General features: G+C 39.3%; 1 pseudogene; it reads right to left on the bottom strand.

The window, feature by feature from the left end:
* Positions 1-21,383: 21,383 nt before the first annotated feature.
* On the bottom strand, positions 21,384-21,762 carry LOC115276784 (annotated as a pseudogene).
* Positions 21,763-22,176: the final 414 nt, after the last annotated feature.

The following is a 22,176-nucleotide window of genomic DNA, read 5'->3' as shown; positions in this document are numbered from 1 at the left end:
ATTTTCTCCCAAACAGTGGAACTGTATCTTTAATGAAATATAGTATCTACTGAACTCCAATATGAAAACTGAAATAATGGAATGTTTTCTCATTGTAGGAGGTCTTGGGGGCTCTAGAACTGAAGCATATTACCCAAAGCTTGGGATCTGAAAATCCTTGTGTGATATCTACTGGGCTAACCCATGCTAACTTTCACACTCTTTCCAGTGCAAATTAAAAATGCAAAACAGTTAAGGAAATTCTTTCATGTTGGTTAAATAAATAGATCCTTGCAGATGCGAAATTGAAGGGTGACCCCCATTTAAAGCTCACTTTTAAGGATACAGAGGCAGAGAATATATCCCTCCTCCAAAGATTTCTAGCAGTATGTCCTTGGTCCCTGCATAAGCTGTCAGAGGAGACAATTGCCTAGATGTATGATGGATGACATTTCTTAGATTTTTACTTACCCTCAGCGGTCTTTAAAAGCATGATATATAAAATGTCTGTTTTTTGGTTCCTGTCTCAGTCTTTTCTTGCTTGCTTAAGTAAGGGATGGCATATCTCCTGCAGATTATTCTCGTTCAGGGGTGGCACTTACTTGGTCTTCCCAGTCTTGTCACCTGAATGGTGATGGGAAAACCATGCTGGGTCCAAAGTCATTGTTCTTTAACAGTAGCCAAGGAGGAGAATGAGTGGGTGAGGGGTCACACAATGATACTTGTTTGAATGTCTTTCAATATTGCTCCTTGCAGTATAGAAGAAAAGGAAGCCTTTTATTCTTGTATACTGCAAGAATGATTTTTCAAATGATTTTTCTTACCATCTTACCTGTCCCTACTAAAAATACTTTCATAGGCTCTCTTTTCCCTCTAAATTTCATAGAATGAGTGTCAAAGCTCTTCCAGATCTGCTCACTACCCACATCTTTGGTACCATCTCAACCAATTCTCTAACTAAAACTTCTTCCTAAGCCACACCACAGTTTTCTTCTCAACTTTCAGACACAACTCCCTTCACTTCCAGGCTTGACAATTTACTGTTTTCCCTACCTGAACACTTATTTCTGCTAACTCTAACTCTCTCTGTCCTCTGCTCTTAGATTAAACCTCACCTCCCTCAGGAGTTCTTCTTTGACCCCAGTAGAGCATGTCAGGGGCAGCTCCCTGGCACCTTTCCTGCCACTTGGGTAACACTAATGGGAATGAATTACTTCATGTTCTGTCCTTCCTGTGACTGTAAAATTCATGGGAGAAGACAGTATTTCAATCTATTTCACAGTGGTATCCCCAGAGTCCTCTAAAGAGCCCTGAAGTGTTAATAAATATGCATACTTCAAAGAGTTAATTAATCAATTATTGAGTATGAAGCCTAGCAATACGGAGGCAGGGACATCCAGGATGACAAGAAAGAAATATCTTGATACAGACCATGATTTGAAAAGCAAGATTTGACAGTAGCCAATTGAAGCCATTAGATCAAAAAGAAAAGTTGTGAACAATTCAGACCAGGAAGTAGCAAAGATTATCTGTGAAAATGGGACCTTAGGCCACAAAATCAGGGGAGACAGTGAAGATATGGGGGCAAGAACTACAACTAAACTAATATCTGGCTAATTCTACCACACTGCCTCTTTATTACCTACTTTTTTTTAATTTAAGTGTTTATTTTTGAGATAGAGAGTACTGGGAGGGAAGCGACAAAGAGAGGGTGAGGAGGACAGAGGATCCTAAGTGGGCTCCATGCTGACACCAACTGTGAAAACCATGAAATTGTGACCTGAGCCAAAGTTGGATGCTCAACCGACTGAGTCACCCAGGTGCCCCTACCTGGAATTGCTCTTATTGGTTTATGCAAGGTAACTGTTTTCTAGAGTGCCTTAATGGTCTCCCCTGGTCCCTGGTAATTACTTTTAGGTCTTTCATCAGGGACTGTGTGATAAAAATAAATCAAAGCCTGGATTGGTATAATCCAAATGGACTCAACAGTGAACTCAACTCTTGTGTGGTCCACCCTTTCAAATTTAATGGCCCAGGAGTGTTTGAGAATAATGTTCTGGTCTTGAATTATAATAAAATGGAAGTTTCCTTTCTCCTGCCAAAAGTCTGATGACCACCAAATTCTTATCAAACATCCCTTTAAATGTGAAATATATCTTTGAGAGTATCATGAATTCAACCTCAATTATTAATCACAGTATTAAGCTTGCATTTCCATTATGGAGATACATAAAGAGAAAATATATAATTGTATGAGTATTGTATGTGCTATATATAAATTGTATATATAGGTGTATATGTATTATATATATTATATATAACTGTATTATATCCTTTCTATATATCCTACTGAGATATATTTCCACAAAATGGAAATTTCAAGGAAACGATCAGATTAATTTTAGCCTTCCTGTATCTAGGAGACACTGAGGATTTTGTTTTAGGAATCATGATATTTCACATAGTAAATTTCTTCCAGGGTTTATTCTCAAAGTTTCCATGATTCTGAGCTCCATGCTTTCCCTGCTAATAGAAAGTTTATCAAATGACTGATTTCCTTAGTGTTGTGTCTGCAAAACCCTTCGTAGCTATTAGTCTAAGCTTTTTTCCTTTTCATTTTAAAAACTCACGTTTCTCCAAGGAAAATTCAATCCACTTAATCCTCATTGATTGGCATTTAGTGCAGCAAGATGATGTTTTGTGAGAACTCTGGGTGTCTAACCAGCAGTTTGATCAATTTGTTATGCTTCTTGTCATGCTAATCATATTTTGCACCTGGAAATCATGTTTCCCCTCAAGTCTTCTAACTTCATTTAAAGCCTGTATCCTTTCTAATTTGCCAATGGAGAAACTGAGGCATAAGCTTAACTTAGTGTTATTTCAGTGCTACTGAAATTCCTACACAACTAATTCTTGTCCTTTACTTTTAAAGAAAAAGTCCTTTTAAAAAAATCTTTTAACTCCAGTATCTTTTGTGCCCTTGAAATACTTATTTAATAAGTTTCAAAATCCCTGAACCTTGGTTCCCTCCCCTGTAAAATGCAGGACACAATATTTACCATAAGGTGTTCTTATAAAAACGTTTTAAGTTGACTTATGGCAAAGGACCTCGTATGGTGTGAGGAACATAATAAATGTTTGGGAAATATGAAGGTAGGGATAAAAAAGGGAAAGGCATAAAAGTAGTGGAAATACTCTGAGAATTTCCTAAGACAGGCTTCTCCAAGTCTAGTGCAGGTTGCATCTGAATCAATGTTATCTGCAATGTTTTTGAAAGTATAGATTTTTTTGGTCCATTAAAGACCAACTGAAACAAATTCCCAGAAAGTACACTTTAGGAATCTGCGTTTTAACCTTCCCTCCCACACGTGATGCCTGTGTACACTTGAATGACTGATGTTTGGAAGTCTATAGGCAGTGCTGTAACCTTTTCATTGAGGAATCTAAAATTCCGGGGAGCTCCTAAGCAGAGGACATTCACTGAGTAAACAGGAAATTTAAGGAGCAGGAATTGAGTCAATGGTAAGATCCTCAGCTAATGGAACAGAAGGTAAAACTTGCAAGACTACTTAGTCTGACCCTGGGAGGCAGTTTCTAGAAATGGGAAACATCCAATGGGGCAGGCACTTGTGAATGAATAGTTTCAGGATTTGCCTGTGTCCTGGCTCTCAAATATATAGTTTTCTTCTCAACAGTGGGGAAGGGTGTTGGTCCTTTCCATATCAGAGAGGGTGCTTTAAAGAGGCTGCAGCCTTCTTTGGGCTCTTTGCTTTGGTTCAGCATGATTTTCCTTTCTGTTGTTTTGGCCTAACATTATGTCTCACCCATTGTGTTTGTTGTTCTGCCATGTTTCTTTGACCTTGCTTCCAAATTCATTGCCTCTTATTAAAAGGGACCTAAGGAAGAAATTCATGTCTGCTTTCCATACCAAGAACATTTGCATTTCCAGATAATTTGCTTTTGTCAAATGTAAATGCAATTAGTTGACTAAACTAGTTGTCCTTTTCTGGTTGACTACTAGGAAACTCAGAAGAAACTAATGGGATATCATTAAAAGATGCCTGGCTTACTAGCGTCTAAGGTTTATCTCCATTTTTTGTTCACCCAATTATATATGCCATATTATAGTGTTTATATGTCTTTTCTTTTTTTGAAAGACAGAGAGAGCTAAAGTAAGCACACACTAGCAGAGAAGGGGCAGAGGGAGATGGAAAGAGAGAATCTTAAGTAGACACCATACCCAGTTCAGCGCCTGATCTCAAGACCATGAGATCATGACCTGAGATGAAATCAAGAGTTAGATGCTTAATCTACTGAGCCACCTAGCTACCCCATTTTATAGGTCTTTGAATGAAACTTTAAGGATTTATTTTGCAATAGTAGTATATAACTAAAACTCAAATTATTAGTTAAATTCCAACCTTGTGGACTAATTTGTACAATTGAACGCTTGTCTAGTTCCCTGTTTAGTGTTGACAAAGTGTATGATTCCCAAATTTCAACTCTGTCTTTTTTTTTTACTTCTAAGTAAAATATATAAATTCAGATAGCATAAGTAAAAATAATGGAACTTACTATAAGGATATTGGAATGACTTATGTAACCCACGGTCAGTTCTATAAATGGGTTCTCAGGAAAGACTAGAAAAGTGTTTCTAAGCATATCTGTACATTGGAATCACTCTGAGATTTAACAATATAATACCTATATCCTATATCCATAGGTTATGATTTAATTAAGTCTATAGCGTGGTCTAGAGTTTGGAAATTTTAAGAAATCTCCAGCTGATTCTAATAGATGTTCAGATTTGGAAACTATGGAATTAGATACAGAACGTGGAAAGTCTTCAGGACTCTTTTTCTTATTTTATCATTGATTTCTGCTTGATTTTTTTTTCCTTTTTCAACTCCTTGACCCACATAGTAGAAAATAAGGTCATGCTTCAGTTCACAAATTTTCATGTTATAGGACCAACCACTAAAAGATCCTCAATCTCAGTTCCACAATTCAGTGACAAAAGATTGGAATGGCTCATCACAGACCTAATTGTCATCCCATAGACAAACAAATGTGGGGATGGTGAGCAGAATAACTGTTCAAATATGGGTACTAGTTGCCTAGCTCCATGGCTTGGAGAAGGAGCTAGTTTACAGAGAAGGTGAGGTTACTGTGAGCTGGGAGAACATTCAGGAAAAGCATACATTTTTATAGAGGGCCCTGCTAAGGGTTGACTACATTTTTAGTTTTCTAAATAAGGACTTCCCTGGGCCTCATACATATATCTGTTGGGATAGCTCTATATTAGAGTCACAGTCAATGAGAACTAAAGTGATCATAACAAGGATTTACTCAGTGATTATTTAAAAAATTTTTTTGAATGTTTATTTATTTTTGAAAGAGAGAGACAGAGCATGAGTGGGGGAGGGGCAGAGAGAGAGAGGGAGACATAGAATCTGAGCAGGCTCCAGACTCTAAGCTGTCAGCACAGAGCCTGACATGAGGCTTGAACTCACAAGTCATGAGATCATGACATGAGCTGAAGTTGGATGCTTAACCAACTGAGCCACCCAGGCCCCTATTACTCAGTGCCTCACTAGACATTTTCAGTAATGATTACTTCAAATTCTCACAAGACTCCTATAGAGTAGCACTACTATGTCTATTTTATGAATAAAAATAACTGAGTCACAGAGATATTAATATCTGGCCAAAGATGTTCAAATTAAACATGGTAGTACCAAGTTTTGAAGGAGGCAGGTATTGCTTGTAGTGCTGTAGAAACAATTGCTCCCTCTTCAGAGATATCTCCAGAAAAACTCTACCACATACCAGTAGTTACTAAGTTCTCCTCCTGATCCTCACAGTGTGAAATACCCATGAGCCCAGACCAGAGTTTCTACAGTAGTGTGTTGGACCAGATCTTTGGACTAGTCTCTAATTGCCAGTTGGTTTATTCAATAGGAAACATCCCAGGTTGAGAAGATTATAGGCCCAAAATATTAGGATATTGGTATTTTGAAACCATTGTTATCAATTTCCACTCCCACTCCCTACATTACCTTCACCATCCTCATTTTTCCAAGAATGTAGGTCTAGAGACTCAGTAAAGCTAAGTGTCTTATCCATAGTCATAGAGTGGATGATTCTTAAGCTTTAGCAAGAAGGTTCCATCGGATAAAGTTAGTTCTAGTTGATAAATTACATAAAGTACAGCTTTGGCACTGAGTTGTAAAGATAGATTTTATTTGCCTGCAAATGAACACAAACAGGATTCCTCCCCCTTCCCCCACCCTCCCCTTGTTATTTGTTGGCACAAATTTCAAGATAGCTCTGTGTGGCTGATGCCCATCCTTAGAAGAGTTCATACCCAACTCTACCCCCATTTTCTTGTTCAGCTGCAGCACTCTGCTTAGCTGCCTCTTGCAGTGTTTGGTAATTAAATGCTAATTTGTTGGTGTGCTCTTTCATTTACTTTATAGTTGCTTTCTTATAAATATTTTTATTCGTTTTGTTAATAATTAAAGTTTACCACGCAGTTTCCAAAAAGCATGTCTTCATTGGAAATAAACAAGAAGTAACAACTGATTATTACCTCTGTAGGGTAGAGATAGTCTCATTTCATGTTTCCAGGCTCTCTTGGAGCCTCCCTATGATTCTATCACATCAGCTTCGATCTCTGCTTATTGTTTTAAAGCCTTGTTATATGAGGTTATCATGAGATAGTGCCTCAATTCTCCTTCCTCTCTCCAGAGGAGGAAATTGTGTACTTTCCATTAAGAAAGTGTTAGTGTCTCTCAATACTTTTAATTAGGGAGTTCTTTTTGGTATCTAACTGAAGTGTTTTCTTTTTAAGAAAGTGCTTCCTAGTAATGAGTTCCATATGAGTAATAGCTATTACTGATCATTTAAATATGGAATTGGGCAACATTGGGAATTCCTCATCTCCTGAAGATTACCAAAGGTATCCAGGTTCTGAGAACTGCGTGGTGTCATCTGCATCGATGGTTTAGGATAAGCAATAGCTGTACTTCACTGACAGCTTAAGATCTGTTTGTGGTGCCCACAATTAGCATATTCAAATAGCTTAATCATCTCTCTAAAGCATTTAATTTCATTATGCATATTGAGCTGTACTGAAACGTTCGCACAATAAAACCTGCCTGTGAGGTCTACATTGGGGCTTCATGCCTTAATGATGATTGGTGCTTCAAATACCATCTTATTTTATTTTTCTATATTTCCTTTGGCAAAAATTGCTTATTTTCCACCCAATTCCATTTTCGCCATCTTTGCAATAATTTAATTCAAGGTGGACCCATGGTCGCCCAGCCAGAGGTTTCAGTTTACAGTGACTAACAACTAGATGTAGCAATGGAAACCAGGTTATTGACAATGGACTATAAGCAGAAATTATGTGCTGTGACTTCCGCCTCACTTGACTTCCGTGAAAATAGGTGGTTTTGACTTCATGTCTTCACTTTCCTGTCATCTGGTACACGGATGAACCTGCAATACAGCTCCAAATGTACACATGAGGGTAGCACTAATAAAGGAGCAGAAGATGCAAGGAACCTGAATTTTTGTATAACTTATGTAGTACAGTTGCTGCCAGCCTGAAATGTTTTTCTGCTGTTAATTGGTAGCTTCCATGTTTTTAAAGCCTTTTTATTTTGTGGTCCTTTTCTTGGAGCAGCCAAACATACATGTTAAGTAAAATACTCCTTCAATCCTGATAAAAACCCAGTATTTCTACCCATTCAACTCACCTGTTTCTAACACTAACAATGAGAGGAAGTCATTGTTTATTATCTGTTATAGGGATTAGGATAATGAGGCTCACAGATGTTCACTGATTTGCATGGTGCTAGGTAACGTGGTGGATCTGGAACTTGCAGTCCCCTTGATACAAAGGCCAAAAATCTTGTTCATGTTCTATATAATCTCTCCTCTAGTGTAAGTTGCAGTTTAAGATACAGTGAGATTTATTTATTTATTTTTTAATTTAATAAACTCATTTTATTTTTTATTTTTTTATAAATAGTTTATTGTCAAATTGGTTTCCATACAACACCCAGTGCTCTTCCCCACAAGTGCCCTCCTCCATCACTGCCACCTCTTTGCCCCCTTCCCGCTTCCCCTTCAACCCTATGTTCCTTTTCAGTATTCAATAGTTTCTCAGGTTTTGCATCCCTCTCTCTCCCCAACTCTCTTTCCCTCTTCCCCTCCCCATGGTCCTCCATTAGGATTCTCCTGTTCTCCTGTTAGACCTATGAGTGCAAACATATGGTATCTGTCCTTCTCCGCCTGACTTATTTCGCTTAGCATGACACCCTCAAGGTCCATCCACTTTCCTACAAATGGCCAGATTTCATTCTTTCTCATTGCCATGTAATACTCCATTGTGTATATATACCACATCTTCTTGATCCATTCATCAGATGATGGACATTTAGACTCTTTCCATGATTTGGCTATTGTTGACAGTGCTGCTATGAACATTGGGGTACATGTGCCCCTATGCATCAGCACTTCAGATACAGTGAGATTTAGAAAGCGAAATAAGAGTTTTCTGTCTCAGGGAAGACATTGGTATTTATATAATTAGCTATGGTACTGAATAGAAAACAAGAAAATTATAAGAAATGTAGATATAAAATCACATGAGAATTCAAAGGTAGATGAGGCTAGTAACTGGGGACATTTGGATAAAGCTCTGCAGAGAAGATGGATTTTGAAGCAAGTCTCAAAGGATGGGACCCAGCTGAGTAACTGCCATGTGGTATAGGAAATACATTTCAGAGGGGAAACTATAAGCAAAGGCAAGAAATGCAGTTCAATAAATGGAGATGTCGTAATGTTGGGAGGCAGCCACACATCACTGGATGTGCTTGGGCTTTGTAGACAGATGTGGTTTCAAATGCTCCCTCTGTGAGACACTAGCCATGTGACTTTGGGCAAGTTGCCCACCTTCCTTCCAAGTCTCCATTCCTTCTTCTGCAAAATGGAGGCAATGAAATCTACCTAGGAAAAAAATCTATATTTAATATGTTTTTTCCCATTGGGGAAAAACTATATTAATATATCTTTTGCTGATTATTTCTCTATTGGCATGGCTAACCCATTTTGTGAACTTTCATTTTCCAAACTCTGGCATGAGTGCCTGCTGCCCATTGCACTGACTTAGGATTGCCTATAAAAATACCACATGCACAGAATCTACTTGCTGCAAGGGAAAGATCCCAGATTTTTTCTTAAAGACATGAATTCATACAAAGATATAAATACATCAGGTGACACTTCAGACTCAGCTTCCTATATCATCATTCTCAGTTTTGCATTTTCATATGTGACCCCCAATTTCTAGCTTCATTTCTTTAGATCTTTGCAGTGTCTCTGCTTGCATACATTTAGTAGTAGTAGTAGTAGTAGTAGTAGTAGTAGTAGTAGTAGTAGTAATCTATTCTCTAAGTAAATCCATGAAGATGTTAGAAGGGAAACAACCATAGATGGACGCAATTTCTAGCTTTGTTTCTTTGCATCTTTGCAGTGTCTCTGCTTGCATACATTTAGTAGCCGTTGTAGTACAAGTAATCTATTCTCTGAGTAAATTCATGGAAATGTTAGGGGAGAAACAACCTTAACTTGACTACACCAAGGCCTCTGGTATCTTAAGAATCCTCTTTAGCATATGAAAGTCCTTTTGGAGGCCTCACTTTTGCCTTTACCTCCCTCAGCTCCATAGTATATAATCAGTTACTCTTCACAACCTCAGTGCAGTTCTTTCTGCTCACAACTCCTGTCCCAGGGCTTTCATAAAATCACCTTTTTGCATCAAAAGAAAAGAAGAGAAAAGAAAATGTTTTCCCCCACATTCATACTTTGCATAATACTCCCAAGAAAAAAAGTGATTATAGTCTTCTCTCTGGAAGTTGAGTTTGAAAAGGGTTTGGCAATCCTCTCCGTTTATACAGTGTTATAACCATCATTTTTCTAGCTGCTATTTTCTTTTGTGGTACTGTTGAAATTCTTTTTAGAAGAGCAATAACCCAGGTAAAACCTTTGTTTCCCTTACCACAGGCAGCCAGGAGTGGTGAGTTTGCAGTGGGTCTGAAAACAGATGGCCCAGGTGCTTAAGCATTCAGAGCAGGAGATGCTGGGTAGTGGAATCATTTACAATTAACTGCAGCATCAGCAACAATTCTTTTTTTTTTTTTTTTTTTGTCTATGTTGTTTTTAGAAACTTTATCTTTCCCAGTCAGTGGACTGAAGGAACTGGAGGAAGGTTATTTATTTTATTTTAGTTTGTTCTCTTCTCAGATTTCTTCTCTCATTATGGCTTCTAAACGAGTCAATGGAAACAATAATGTCTAAATGCAATTTACTTGCACCTCTTAAGCTCTTTGTGGAAAAACTCATAACAGTGGGTCTTAAAATATTTGATTCATGGATTTCATTGAGAAAAACAAAGCAAGTTCCTGAAATACAGTGCAAACCACTTCAAGGTGTTCATCGATCCCCTTTCCTAAAAGAACCAAATCCTGTGCATTGCCCTGGTGTGCCACTGGTAAACTGTGTGACCGTGGTTAACTTACTGCTTTTCCGTGTTTAAACTAAATTGCATTTACTGGTAAACAAAGATTGTAATGAGATGATTTTTAAGGCTTATTTTTGAGTTGTTATCCTGTGAAGCAAGACAAGATAAACTGTAAATCTAGGGAGAATGGGCAGGTGCATTTATTTGCACAGTGATTTCAGCGTAGGGAAGGTAAATGGCATGCCGGGTTAGACTAGCACCTGAGCAGCTAAGCCTTTCCCCTTCAGTTACGGTAATCCGGGTAATGTCTTGTGTTTGAGAGAACAAGGCTTGCATCTTTCTGCAGTGTCTAGCGTGGCGTTCAATAATTCCACACGTGCCTCTCTCACACTCTACTTACCACATTGTCTTTCACCACCAGGGCCGCAGTTGCTTACTTTCATGCCCCAGCAGGTAGTGCGATCATGCCTCAGTTCTGTTTTGTCCTCCGTTGTCCCCAGGCTTGTGCCCATGCCTTTTCTTTTGCACTAAGGTTGATTGCATCTTGTCAGGCACTGAGGGTGAATGAACCGTCTATTATTTTCCCATGTCCTCTGACTTTGCAGATTTCTCACTCCCATTGTCTTTTTGTTTTGTTATTTATTTATTTATTTATTTATTTATTTATTTATTTATTTATTTATTTATTTTTACTGGCTCACTTTTTTACTGTTTTTGTGGTTCTTGTGTATTTTGATCAGCAAAGAAGGCATGACTTGAGTTGGAGAGAGCTGGATCAGACTTGTGACAATTAGAAATGTCATATTCAGATAGAGAGTTTGGTTGGGGTAGTTGCTTGGAGACAGACAGAAGGAATGTTAAGGTGATCAAAGGTTAGATAGCAAGTTAAAAGTCAAAGACAGTGTTGGTGTGAAAAGTCAGTACTGATAAGGGCACAGTTGGAATTTACTATTTTTAGTGATAATATTGCCATTTTTTAGTCCCTTTTATACACAAAATAGCTAGCTGAATATTTTATGTATATTATTAATGCTCTAGAGCCAGTGTGCCTGTTTTATTCTGGTACTACTGTTACCAGCTGTGTGACCTTTGACAGGTTACTCAACCTTTCTGTGCCTCAGTTTTATTTTATCTTTTTCAATTTTTTTTCATAAATGGAAAGAATAAAACAGAACTCATAGGATTGTTGTAAACAAAAGAGGAAGCTTGGCTGGAGTCACCAGGACAAAGGGTCCAGGGTCTTTAAAGCATAAAAAATGAGCATATAGAAATTACTCAATTAATCATCATCATCATCCCAACAAGTATCATTGTTATTCTCTGTTAATCTTATGACATAAGAAAAGATAATGTGAGTGTATAAAAGATAAAGTAAGGTATATTAAAAATTTGAGGAGTTTATTGATTGGAATTGGGTAGCACCAAACCAGAAGTGGCTAGGAACACTACACGGACAGCGGCTTTGGGAAAGACATTTAAGGAGGAAAGGCAGAAACGAAGTGAAGAAAATTATTCATTGGTTGTAGCTTAATTGGCCATTCATGATTAGTGGTCCTTAAGTTTCAATTTCCTAACACTGAGGCATTAACAGGCTTAGGTTTTGGTTTGCTTCTCTAGGCCACCATGGCTTTAGGGCCACCTCAGTCTAATGGCTTCTTTGCTAACTAATTTAGCACTGGCCACATCTTAGAAAACAATAACAACAAAAAACTTAATAACTAAGACACTAATTTGTTAGTGAATAAATGATATGTTTCCCAGCAGATTAAGGAAGGGGACAGGAGGCTGTAGTTTAGCAGCCTGGAAAGTAAGACCCCATGTCACTGTTACCCAGGCCAGGCCTGGCCATCAGTCCTGCAGCAAGCTTGTAAGAGTCACTTCCCCCAGGCTGCAAGCTGAAACAGGCTTCCCAGGTCAGAAGCTTGGGACTCAACTTGGCCACTTAGCACTGAGGTTCTTTTCCTGCTGATCAAACCTGACCTTCTGTTTTGAAGTTTAAAAGCCTCCAAAGCCTTCTTGGACATCGAATAGCTCTTACCAAATGCCATTTGAACTATTTAAATGCAAATGAATCGGCAATATTTGGGCTGCTTCCAGTTAACTTGCTTGTGCCTTCCCAAACAAACGAGGAAGCTGGACTGAAGCAGCCCTTTGTCCTGGACCCTTTGGTGTCTAAGTAAAATTGCACCAGAGAGTTGTTAAAAATAGCACGACAAATTTTATTCAGTCTACTGTAGCAGGTGAGAGAGACTTTAGTACAGGACTGAGCTCAACTTTGCTGAAACAAAAGACAGGGCCTTTTTGTTTAAAATTTTTTCTTTTCCCTTCCTTCCTTCCTTCCTCCCATCCTTCCTTCCTACCTTTCTTTCTCTCTAGCACTGAGGAGAGTTAATGAAAAATTACTGGAACACATTGAGGGGTGGTTTGTCAAGATGATTAGGCTATGTACCTGTGTGTGCTTTGTCGCTTTTGGAAGTTCGGTTCCTACCACCCCAGAGACTAGGAGATGGGAGTGCTATCCTCCTAGATAATTATGTTTCAAAGCAATGGCTCCCTGGTCTTTGAGGGAAGACATCCCTGAATTGCAGATGGCAAGAGGCTGGGGAAAGACTTAAGTCTTCATCTTGGAGGGGCACAGAAATAATTTGTAATTACAATTTCTAAACTAAATGCTCTAAAAAAAGAGAGGTCTGGGATCCGTTCTCAAGAAGAAACCTGTCTGAATTTAGTGAAGTTCAGGAAAATGTTAGGGTTGTCTTGGTGGGTGGTCTTCAGAAACCTTAAAAAATGTAATTTAAGACATTGGACACTCATGCTCTGAATCTAGCCTACTTTGGCTTCAAAACAAGTGGAGGTATTTTCATGCTCACACAAGATATAATAAAGGTGCATCACCAGAAAGAGACATATATCTAAAGAAAGGGGGAAAAATCAGGTTTCTAGTTTTGTCTTTGCCATTAATTTTATGGGTGGCCTTGGCAAATGACATTTGTCTTTCTTGGCTTCAGTTTCCTCATCTGTAAAATGAAGCAACTGACCTCTATGGAACGCTAATGAGGAGGAAAAAAAACCAATTAAGTAGCTGGATTTCTTTTAGAAATAAAACTCTTTCTTTCTGAAAACTCTTAAGTGGATCTTATGAAAGATTATGGGATGGAAGGAGGTCTGGTATCCCCTCACTGGGACACATCAAAACCAAGGGACCCATCTAGAAATAGCCCCACTTATATATAGTCCATTAATGTTCAGCAGGTACACAAAACAATTCAGTGAAAGAAAGGAGAATATCTTCCAAAAGTGGTTCAGGAAAAATTGAATAGGCAGGTCAAATAATGGTAGATATGTTATACAATATGCAAGCTATAATTCCAGATGGACCATGGACTTAAAGTACAAGCAATAATTATAAACTTCCAGGGAAAAAAAGGAGACTATCTTTAAGACTATGGGATAGGCAAATATTCCTCAGAATATAGTCGTTTTTTTTAAATGATAAAAGTTAAGGGCGCCTGGTGGGTGGCTCAGTCAGTTAAGCAGCCAACCCTTGATTTTGGCTCTGGTCATGATCCTACAATTTGTGCGACTAAGCCCCACATAGGGCTCTGTGCTGGGTGTATGCTTCCTGCTTGGGATTCTTTCTCTCTCCTTATGTCTCTCTCTCTCTGCTCCTCCCATGCTCATGCACTTATACTCTCTCCCAAAATGAATAAATAAACTTAAAAAAAAGATAAAAATTAAATTAAAAACAAAACAAAACTGAGGGACCTGAATTCCTGAGTATATACATTCTTTTCACAGGGAGCTTGGTTTCCTAGGAAAAACATATTAGGGCCCGGAAACTTGGTGAAGATAACAATGTTAATAGTGAATACCCTTCTCACATTTTTGGAGATGTTTCAGGCACTAAATGTTTTACCTATACAAGCCCAATTCATCCTTAGCGCAATGCCCTGTAGTAGGTGCCACGATTCCCATTTACAGATGAAGAAACTTGCTCAGATCCTCACAACTGGGAAGCGATATCCCTGAGTTGCAACCCCAGGGAGCCCGAGTCCAAGCAGTGTGGCACACACCATCTGCAGCACAGACGGTAAGGATAGGTCCTAGGCCAAGAATCACTGAGCCAGGAACCAGGAAGAGATTCTTGTGGAGAAGATGGGGAGTGATCCTGTTTCTTAAGTTTAGCTGTGACAATTTCTAATGTCCAGTTTTAAGTTCCTTTTTCTTGGTACTTTCTTCTCTTCCCTTTTCTCTAACCTTTTCAAGAAGGGGAACAGCATAGGCTTCCCCAGAGGCTGTGAGTCAGAGGATGAGCACTGGGGGCCAGGCTTCTGCAGGGGCTGTAGCTGAATCAGGAGAGCAGAGGAGTGAAGCACAGTGAGGAGAGGGAAAGGCCACAGAAATGGTGATGGTAGGTTGTAGGCAATCCATGCGGAGTTGGGGACAGAGGCTTTCCAGGGCAGATGAAGAAAAGGTAGCGAGGAATTTGAACTGGAAGGTGACCAGCAGCTCATAGGACCATTTCAACATCACTATTCAGGGAATACTGACAATGATGAGTAGAATGCTAGGTTCCCGGGAGTTATGAGGTATGCAGTCCACCCCTCTCAACCCCAGGGAAGGGGAAGAAGAATGGGTGACTTTTGTCTGCTCTGAATTTTGCAATATTTAGGTTATTAGGCAACTTCTCCATCTCTGGGACTGTATTGCAAAATCACCTTTCTGAATCCATCTTGGTCTTCAAAGATCAGTTCAGATCTATTGCTCATCATAAAGATTTTCTCATCCTTCCAGTTGGCATTGATTTCGGCGTTCTTTGAACTCCAGGAAGCACTTGGAGGCTAAACTGCCCAATCTAGCCCTTGCTCTAAGTTTGCATTGTAAATTTAGTGCTTTGTGTAAGGCTGTGATTTCTCCTAGACTGAAACAGGGAGTTGTCTTGATCTCATTTTCCTTCTACAAATTATCTAGCACCAAACTGGGCACATGATGCGTGCGTCAAATCTACTTGCTTATGTAGTTAGTTATCTATCTAGCATTGTAGCAGAACTCATCACATAGCACATTAGAGAAGGTTTCCATAGGATTTTGTTGAATCAAATGTTTGCTACGATCTCAATCTTATCCTTAATCTAATAAAATATTTCAGGTACATTTTTAAAAATTTGTTTAATGTTTTATTTATTTTTGATACAGAGAGAGACAGAGCATAAGAGGGGGAGGGGCAGAGAGAGAAGGAGACACAGAACTGTAAGTAGACTCCAGGCTTTGAGCTAGCTGTCAGCACAGAGCCTGATATGGGGCCTGAACCCACAAATGTGAGATCTGACCCCGAGCCAAAGTCGGAGGCTTAACCAACTGAGCCACCCAGGTGCACCTTCAGGTACATTTTTGGCCACATGTGCTAAACTTTCTCTCTCTCTCTCTCTCTCTCTCTCTCTCTCTCTTTCAGCCCACACCCTCACACCAACCACAAGATAGATAGATGCCATCTAGGATGATTTTAACATCAAGAGCATAGATATGGGATACATGACCTGACGGCAGATCTGCCAGTATTTTGAAGTTGAGCACATGGGAAAAATTGAAACACAGTCTTTTCTCTATGCAAAGTGTGCTTTAGTTTTGCATAATGCATTGTGCTTCAGGTGCCAAGTTCCAGACTTAAGGAGAATTAATGGAATAACATCGGTAAAGGGCTTTAGACTCCTCAGAGGAAGTTCCCCAGCCTCATTAAAGGTAATATTATTCCAGTTATAGAGTTTAGTTAAAAACAACAAAATAATATTTTCCTGTCTTTATTGCTAATTTCTCCATGTTTGGCAAAGCAAGCTGTGCTCTGCGTTCGCAGGCTTTATCACCCTTGTGGATCACAGAATTGTACTTCAGAACAGCCCACGCTAGGGTACCTTATGAATGTGAATCGTGGGGATATGTAGGAACATGCATTTTTTGAGTATTTATGTGGATATAGCTCTTGTCACTCTGCACTTCATTACTTGTGATTATGCTCTTATTTCGTATTGAACTGCCAGTGTCTTGGGGGCAAGAGACGTTACTGGCTTGTTCACCAATTTGTTCCCAGGGATTAGCACGATGCCTGGCACACAGTGCAGTGACATAAAGAATAAGTAAATGAGTGAATGAATGCACATTTATCCAATTAAAATTAAGACTAAGTGACAGAGAGACTGAAGGAATCCAGAGAGACCAACCAACCTTTATATTCAGATAGGAAGATGCTATGAGCTTACAGGAAATGCTTTCAGAATGGTTACTGAGATCTACCACCTTCCACTCAAAGCAATGTAAAGTCATTACAATGCACACAATTCAGTGGAGGGTACTAAGGACCAGGCCTTGACCTATAAAGCCTGTAAGATCTGGATTCTGACTATTTCTTTGATCTTATCTTCTATTACTTTCCCCTCTCGGGCTGCCTCTACCCAGTCACTATGATCTCCTTCACTTCTCAGATATACCAACCACTGTGTTAGGTCAGGGCCTTCACACTTACCTTGCCCCGCCCCCATATGTACTGTTCTTCCCAAGATGCCCTTTCTATTCATGGAGTCACGTCAGCAGTCTCCATAGAGAGGCCTTCAGGGACCACCCTACCTAAAATGCCATCTCTCTACACTCTCTGCTTCACAAAGGCCATTTATTGTTCTTCACAGCACTTACACCCCCCAACATTTATTATATAGTTCTTGGGTTTTTAATGTGCTAATTCTGCCATTCACCACTACACTGTTTGCTCCATTACAGAAAAGGTAGTTTTTGGCTTATTATGACTTCTCCATTATAGCACCTGCATGTAGTAAGTATCAAACACATACTTGTTGAGGAGATGGATGGATAAATAAATGAGTGAATAAATTTCAACGTGCTCTGTGGACATAACACTGGACCAAGAATCAAAAGAACTTCTGGTTTTAGGTTACTTTTTTGTTATTTCTTTTTTTAAATGTTTATTTATTTTGAGAGAGAGAGAAAGTGTGAGTGTGTGTGTGTGTGTGTGTGTGTGTGTGTGTGTGCGCGCGCGCAGGTTGGGGAGTGGCATAAAGAATGAGAAAGAAAAACTCAAGCAGGCTCCACACTGCCAGCGCAGAGCCAATGTGGAGCTTGATCTCTCAAACTGCAAGATCGTAATTCGAGCCAAAATTAAAAGCTGGACCCTCAACCTACTAACCCACTCAGGTTCCCCTCTTCTGTTATTTCTAATCTAGGTCTCAGTCACGTGATTTCAATTCTCTGAGTCCTAAGTCCAACTTTAAGGAAATGTAAATAGACATGTCTAGGTTATAGACTTGTTTTGATACTAAAATAAGAGTTTATAATAATAATAATAATAATAATAATGGTGAAATTTTATTGAGCACTTAATATGTGCCCAGCATTCTCTTTAGCGTTTCCATAAACGTTCTCATTCAGTCCTTTCAAAAATCCTGTTATCTTCATTAAGCTTTTCCTTATTTGTAAAATAAAGATAACAATTATCTTCATTTTGCAAAAGAAGAAAGGTAAACAGAAGATAAATATAAATGCATCTTGCAAATGGCAAAGCCCTTTATAAGTGATAGATATTCTCATCGACAAAACCTTCTCTCCATGTTCAGCTTTCATAGTGAAGTTCCTCTGAATTAGACTTTTATATCAATGCCTTCATTCACACTGTGTGTAGACCATAAAACATGTACTTGGCGCAGATGTGGTGTGCTGATAAATGTTTAATGACCAGCTCTCAGGAGGAACATTTTTTGCAGCGTTTGCCAATTTCCATTGTGTAAATGCTCCCATCATACTGATTACGTGCTACCAACTTGAAATGACTGAACTTGTAATTGGATATAGATGCTGATGGTTAGCCGGAAGGATGGCCCACGGCCCCACTCCTACATTGTCTTCTAATGGGTGTATTTCCCTCCAGTCCTGGCCTCTCGCCTTTCTCTGCAGTGAAGCCCAAGTGGTCTTTCTCCATACAGAGTACACTATTTGGTTTGAATTTCTTCATGGCTTGTCACTTTCTCATTCTCAAGTTAAAGATCAAATATCGTAATATGTTTGGTACTACAAGACTCTACATGAGCTCACCTTTGCCTCCTCCCCAGCTTTGACTCTCATTTCCAAACACAGTACAGTACTCTGCTTCCACGACTCTTTGAAGGAGCAAAATTGCAAGGAATGTGTCTGTGGCACTCACCACTCTTTCCTCAGTTCTTAACATAGGACCCGATGCTTGTTGGATGAGTCTATGATTTTAAGATGTTATGTTCTGAGTACAAAGCCTCTGACCTGTTTATACTATGTGACTGTGCTTTTGCCCAGTATATGCACACGTTTCCAACGTATGGGGATTTAACTTGGCAGAGAGCATTACTGAAGTTGCTTTATGTATGGTGCATTACTATTCAATTGCGATTCCCCTGGTGGAAAGCTGGCAGGCTGCTCCTCTGTGACAGATGTACTCGCTTTGGTTGAGTCACCACCACCAGGCACATTATCAGTTTTACTAATGTTTGCTCTTTTATACTCTAACAGGTAGTGTGATTCATCCAGTCAGTGCAAGTCAGGAGACCGATGCACACATAAATCTATCTGTACTGTGGGTTGGTTTGCACACAAAATTTCATTGACAGGGGAGAAACAGGGACAACATGGCTACTGCATGCATGGGTAATACATGCACCTCTAAACAAAGATAAACACTCACACTTTCATTCTTGACTATTTGATTTTGGAAGGATCACATAGCTGAAGGATTGGGAAGGATTTATGACTCGTTGCTGTATACCAGTGTGCCAGACTGTGCTAGACTCAACACATCTGATTCACCTGGAGATAACTTCTGTATTCAGATTCCTGGGTTCTGAATTTAGATACACTTTTTCAGGAGAGCCGGGGCGGAGCCTGGACATCAGCAGTTGTTAATAGCTCCAGAATCTCCAGAGCTGGTGGTTATCAGCTTGAAAGCCCATGTTTTACACCAGTAATACCTAATATGGACAGAGTAATGATGTTTCATTGCACATGCCAACTCTAATTAATTGGACATGGTTGCCTGGAGTTCTATGTTTGGAAAGAATCTGAGGAAGCATCATGAGAAATGTGCCATGATTGATTAGTGATGCCTTTAATGAGCTTGCATGGGAGAGTGACAGCATGTATTCTGAGTAGTGGATGACCCCTATGCTGTCCAACCACATATATTCAATCCCCTTTACAATAATTTGTTTTTAAATTTTAATTTTTAAGTTTATTTATGTATTTTGAGAGAGAGAAAGAACACAAGTTGGGGAGGAACAGGGAGGGAGATAGAATCCCAAGCAGACTCCACGGTCAGTGCAGAGCCCATTGTGGGGCTTGAACTCACAAACTGTGAGATCATGACCTGAGTCAAAATCAAGAGTCAGATGCTTAACTGACTGAGCCACCCAGGCGCCCCCGCCCCCCCCCCCACGCTGGCTTGTAGTGATTTAAACTGTGACCTCTCAGTGTCTCCTGGGACATTTCCATACAGTGCTCTCAGGACAGCATGTTTCACCTCTCCATGGCTCTTTCTCATTTGAATGAAACTGTTTTTCTTAGGATTCCATTCATATCAAAATTTTATTCCTTGGGACCAAGAAAAATAAGTCTACAACTTCTTCCTGGGATGGCCCTTCAGCTTTGGTATGGTTGTAATTATTATACATTAGCTCACATCTGCTCTACTTCAGGATAAACTGAGTCCCATCCTTTTTATGACAGTTCATTGACCCCTTCTTAGTGATGGTCATTTTCTTCTGGACATGTTTCAGTTTCATAACATCCCATTGCACATGTGTTGCTCAGACCAGACATTCTTTCTTCTCTAGCTTTGGTCTAAGCATCTGTAAAAAAAAAAAAAAATGAGATTACCATTATGATCAATTAATTAATTGATTAATTAATACTGGAAGCCATTTGGGTAGGTATATTGTGTTGCTGACTCAAATTCTGTTTACTTTTAAAAAATTTTTAATGTTTACTTATTTTTTAGATAGAGAGAAAGCACATGCGGGCACACACAAGTTGAGGAAGGGCAGAGAGGGAGGGAGACACAGAATCTGAGCTGTCAGCAAAGAGCCCAACACAGGGCTTGAACTTGTAAACTATGAGAACATGACCTGAACCGAAGTCAGACATCTAACCAACTGAGCCACTCAGGCACTCCTAAATTCTGTTTATTTTTGACAATTTTTTCCGTATGATTTTTCTGCCAGTCCTCATTCTTACTTTTGCACTGGAATATCAAAACATAAAGCCTACATTTTTTTTCTCTTTAAATTTCATCTTGTTATAGTAGGTCATTCTATATAGCTCAAGAATATTCAGTATATTGATTAGACTCTCAAAATTGAAGTTAAGCAGATCTGAGCTTAAGTCTTGGCTTTGCTTCTAAGTAGTTGTATGAACAGGAAGATTTTCTTTAAGTCTTTATCTTTTAGTCCTTTTACTTAAAAAATTTTTTTAATGTTTTATTTATTTTGAGAGAGAGAGAGAGACATTGTGAGCAGGGGAGGGTCAGAGAATCCAAAGATGGGCTCCCGGCTCTGAGCTATCAGCACTGAGCCTGACACGGAACTCAAACCCACGAACCACGAAATCATGACCTGAACCAAAGCCAGATGCTCAGCTGACTGAGCCATCCAGGTGCCCATGTTTTAGTCCTTAAAAAAAAACCCCAACAACTATAAACCATGCAACATTGAGTTTTATTATGTATGGGTTTTTAAAAATTATTTCAATCTCTCTAAACACAGGCAAAAATAAGTGTACTGTTTAACATATTGGAACTTGCAAATATTGATCATTGCCTAGAGAAGGGAAAATTATTTCTAAAACATGCTTAACCAGGAGGCCAAGTCATCGGCTGACCTCTAATAACATGGAGGTGAACATAACAGATAACTGTGCCTCATCTGAACCTTCACTCACCCACCATTTGATAACTCTTCCTCAGGCCCAGATCAGCAGCACATTTCTTGCCAACAATCACTAAATGTCCAAGAAGACTTTGATTATCATCATCTTCTGCTACAGGAATCTGGGATATGTGTTTCTTGGGTATCCCCAGAAAATAAATTGGTGCTTAAGGGAAATGTCATGGAAACCAAGACTCTGGTCATCCTCAAAAATGATTTTGGCTGGCATTTGTGAGTGGTCTTCCCAAAGACTGTATCTTTGCCAGGTCAGGTGGGCTGAGCCTTGGGGATCTCATTGACCATCTTGGCTTTTCTCCCATGTGGCTGTCCCAGGAGAAGCCTAGTCTTTTCTCAATTGGTAAAATGTGAGAAAAAAAAGGTCTGCCCTCTAGAGTTACTGGGATACAATATCCCCAAAGTGCTAACAGTCTGGAAGATGGTATAAATTCAAGAAGTGCTGCTTATGATTTTCCTGTCATCAGGGTCCTTTGCTGATTGATTCTCAAAGCTTTGTGTGGGTCCACTTTCACACACTTCTACTGACATGCAGATTTTTTAAAAATGTATAATAGTTTATTGTCAAATTGGTTTCCATAAAGCATCCAGTGCTTCTTCCCATAAGTGCTCCCCTCCATGACCATCACCCCCCCTCCCCCTTCAGTCCTCGGTTCATTTTCAGTATTCAATAGTCTCTCATGTTTTGTGTCCCTTGCTCTC

This window comes from Suricata suricatta, chromosome 13 (assembly GCF_006229205.1).
Source record: "Suricata suricatta isolate VVHF042 chromosome 13, meerkat_22Aug2017_6uvM2_HiC, whole genome shotgun sequence".
In the NCBI taxonomy this organism is placed as follows: domain Eukaryota; kingdom Metazoa; phylum Chordata; class Mammalia; order Carnivora; family Herpestidae; genus Suricata; species Suricata suricatta.
The sequence above is the reverse complement of the archived record's forward strand: the minus strand, read 5'-3'. Positions and strand labels throughout refer to the sequence as shown.